Genomic DNA, 4,207 nt, shown 5'->3' on the forward strand with positions numbered 1-4,207 from the left:
TTTTTCTGCTTTTTTCCTCTCATCTGCCATTTGATGTCTTAAGTCCATTTTTTTGGTTCTTGATTAGGTGTAGCAGAAAGAAGCTGAGGTGCCCAGGGGTTGAATTTCCTTGCTCTTTCTAGTGCCTTGATTGATATCCAAGGGATGATCAACTTCTTCAGTTTGCTCCAGTTCTTGGACCTTTGTGTCTTAGGTTTGTTTGTGGTTAGTGAAAGTTCTCTCTCTTCTTTTGGATCCTTCATTTCTTGATCCAACATCTTTTCATCTTCAGTTATGTCAAGATTTATCAAGATTTCTGTAGAATTTAAGCTATTATTCACTTCACCTTCAGCCTCCGAGAGTTCCTGATCTGAGATTATGTCACTGGTGACTGACTATGTATCTGGCGAATTATCTTGAATTGGTGTAGTAAAGATCTCATTAACGGCCTCTCTTATGAGTTTGACAGCATCATCTCTATAGAAACTTCTCCCGTGTTGCCTTGGATTATGATCTTCCCTGTTTGTCTCTGCATCATCCTTTGTCTCGAAGAAATCCTAGAGAGAGTTGCATGTTTTCCTTTCAGCCGGTGTACTGCTGTCTTTTACCCTATCATTAGTTCCATCTAGTAGTTCATTTCTAACTTTTGATGCAACATCTGATAGAACATGCTGTGATACCATGTGCTATATGCTGATGTAACTTCATTTGTCCGCCTGACCCTTGGATGCTCCATTGTCTTCTTTGGGATCAGACATTGATAGCAAGAGAGAAAATCCACGACTAAGTTTAGGTGTTTTCGCACATTCTTTTTCTGTCTCTTTTTTGGCAATATTTTCTTGCATTGCTGCATCATTGGCTTAAGATGAACTCTGGATGCTCATTTCAGTGAGTGAATTTTTTTCACCATCTTCAATTGAGCTCTGAGTTGTATTAGATATTTCACTAATAACGCCATCATTATTCTCAAGCTCCACATCTTCTACTCCATCAACTGCATCGGTTAACCTTGAGATAGATGAGGGGATCTCTTTCCTGGAATCATTTGAGCTATCTTCCTGATCTTTAATCAGAGCTTTTTCTTCCACCCGAACATCATTACTCAAAGTTCTCCTCAATACTCAAAGTGCTTATCATTTCATCCGACTTCTGCCTAAGTATAGACTGTTGAAGATCATGATTCTTGTACATAGAGCAGTCATTTTCTTCAAGCTTTTTGTCTATACCTGCGACAACTTTCTCTTGCTTACAATGCACGAATGTGTTATGCTTACATGTGATCTACAAATATTCTTCACCGTTAGCTCTGAGCTTAGGAAATGCAATCTGACTATTATTTCCTTATGGTAGAACTACAATTTCAAAGGATTTTATAAGAAGTTCCACCTTTGTTTGCTGAGTCAGAGCAAGTTGACTTATCGCCTGCTGAAGTGCATAATCAAGCATCCATTCTTCTTCTATTTTCCTCTTATCAGCTGTTTAAGTTCTTAATCAAAAATTGACCGGGGCGTGCCAGGGATGCTGGGGAGTGTCCTAGTGTAGTCCGTTTGCGTGGGCAGGGCCATTTGGGTGGTCAGGCAGGTAAAATCGTGCAAACGAGGGATTTTTAGGCCAAATCAGTGTGCTATTGTCACGACCCAAAATAGGATCATGACCGGCGCTAAGGAGTTTAGGACTCCAAAGCAAGCCTCATCAGAATTCTACAGAAAATCGGGCAGAGTTTCCTTTGTTTTTGGGCTTATTAAGAAAATTTCCTGTCTCAATTCAACAGCACCACAACCAACACATCAATCACACCAACACAATCCTTCATAAACCATCAACAAGGCACCAAAATCACCAATATCAATATGAAATCCATCTCCAAAAATAAAAGGAAGTCAATTACTCCACAAATTCAAAATAATGAAAGAATACTCAAAACTCTAAAGACATGACTATGGAGCAAACTAAGAGTTTTCAAGAAAAAGAAACATAACGAATAAATAAACTATAGCCCACGCGAACAGGGCTCGTCAAGAATATGCTACTCGAATCCTTTAGCCAACGAGATCCTCACCGTCACCTGCGTTCTCTGAAAAATAATAGCGAGGAGTAAGACGCTAGCTCAGTGAGTAATAACACTTAACCATAATCGTTTTAATGGGGATAAGTCATAAAACATCATGAAATAAATGCTCTTTCAGAAAATAGTAACAATAAATAGTATCATTGTTTCATGTAAGTGAAGTGAACCAATGGTTCAGTAATAAACTCATAAAGCATCGTGTCATATCAAATATTAAATATTTGGGAGGTTTTCAAGAATGAATAATGTAATCAGTGTGACATTCTTCTTTATTAAGAATAACCCATAACAGTGGATCCCTTATTAAGGTGTCCCATATCATATTAGTAATAATATGCTAGTTCTACCTTCCTACTAGCGAGGGCTATAACATTCATCAGTAAATACAAGGTGCACCAGGTCTAACGATCCCGTCGTTAGCTACGGGATTCAAACAAAGTCTACTCCCATTCATAAATTCTTTGAAAACAATAGGATATTCGTATGAAAACATCTTTCAGAATAGAACATAACTTTAAAATTCATATCGATAATAATACACATGAACTTGAATAAAACATATATCAAAAATACTTAATCTCATGTAAGTAAAGAATATTCATCGTAATAATATCATATCTCAAATAACCATTTCAATATTATATCAAGTAAAGGACTTGCCCCACATGCAATTTCAAAGCATTTCGTAACTCATTATTTCATGAAAATCAAGTATCAAACATGCAAGTTAACAAACACAGATTATGGTAAGATTACTACTCACAGTATAATTTTCAGAATACCAACTTGTCACCTCGAACAATTGATAGGACTTCCTTCAATCGAATCTTAAACCCGGAAGAATTTTCCAATTAACCTTAAACCTTTCTTTTTTTTAATTGAAGGAACAATTGATTTTTTTTCCTCTTCAGCGTGATTGGCAAATTAGTTACTGCCTTAGTTGCTCCTAACCTTTTCCTTCTTAATCCTTTGATGGAAAAAGCCCTTTTTGTCAATATATAATATATTGTTTGTCCCAATTCAATTTGAATTGGATATGGGCCACGACCCTAACTCTTCTAAATTCTTTTCCTTTTTCTTATTAATATGGGCTTTAGCCCATAAATCTTATGAACTATTTTTTTTCAATTATAATTACTCACTAATTATAATTTAGGGTATTACATTCTCTCCACCTTAAGAAATTCGGTCCCCGAATTTATAGTAAGTGCATACCTGAAGACTGAAACAAGTGAGGGTACTTGAGTCTCATATCTTTTTCTGATTCCCACGTAGCTTCTTCGATGGTATGGTTCTTCCATAAGACTTTCACGGACACCGACTCTTTTGACTGTAAACTTCTTACTTATCGATCAATGATAGCCACAGGTTCCTTCTCATAGTTTAAGTTCTTATCAAGTTGCAAGGTTGGTGCTTCGAGTACGCTTTAAGAATCTGATATACACTTCCTTAGCATAGAGACATGAAACACTGGATGGACCAAAGACATCTCGGGAGGGAGTGCCACTCGATACGCCACTCCTCATATACGCTCAAGTATATCATAAGATCCTACATACCCCAGGCTTAATTTACCTCTTTTTCCAAATTGCATCATACCTTTCATAGAAGATACTTGTAGAAAAACTTTATCCCCAATTATGAACACCAAATCTGTTCTTCTCCTATCATCATATGACTTTTGTCTACTTTGATCTATGAGTAACCTCTGTCTAATTAATTGGACCTTTTCCATAGCATCCTGTACCAAGTCTGGTCCTAAAACCTTAGCCTCTCCAACTTCAAACCACCCGATAGGAGAACGACATCGTCTACTATACAAGGCTTCATATAGAGCCATTTGAATGTTTGACTGAAAACTATTATTGTAAGCGAATTCATCTAATAGTAAGTAAGTATCCCAACTACCTCCACAATCAAGAATGCAGGCTCTCAACATATTCTCTAAATTTGTATAGTACGTTCAGACTGTCCATCTGTCTGCGGATGAAATCCAGTACTAAGATCTACTCAGGTACCTAATGCTTCTTGGAAAGATCTCCAAAAGCAAGAAGTGAACTGTGATCCTCTATCAGAAATGATAGATAATGGAACTCCATGAAGTCAGACTATCTTATTCATAAATAACTGAGCATATTTCACTCCTCTATATGTAGTCTT

General features: G+C 36.8%; 1 pseudogene; it reads right to left on the bottom strand.

Annotated features, from left to right (window-relative positions):
* Positions 1-3: 3 nt before the first annotated feature.
* On the bottom strand, positions 4-3,887 carry LOC107853374 (annotated as a pseudogene).
* Positions 3,888-4,207: the final 320 nt, after the last annotated feature.

The sequence above is a fragment of the Capsicum annuum genome, unplaced genomic scaffold (genome assembly GCF_002878395.1).
Source record: "Capsicum annuum cultivar UCD-10X-F1 unplaced genomic scaffold, UCD10Xv1.1 ctg66324, whole genome shotgun sequence".
NCBI classification, from domain to species: domain Eukaryota; kingdom Viridiplantae; phylum Streptophyta; class Magnoliopsida; order Solanales; family Solanaceae; genus Capsicum; species Capsicum annuum.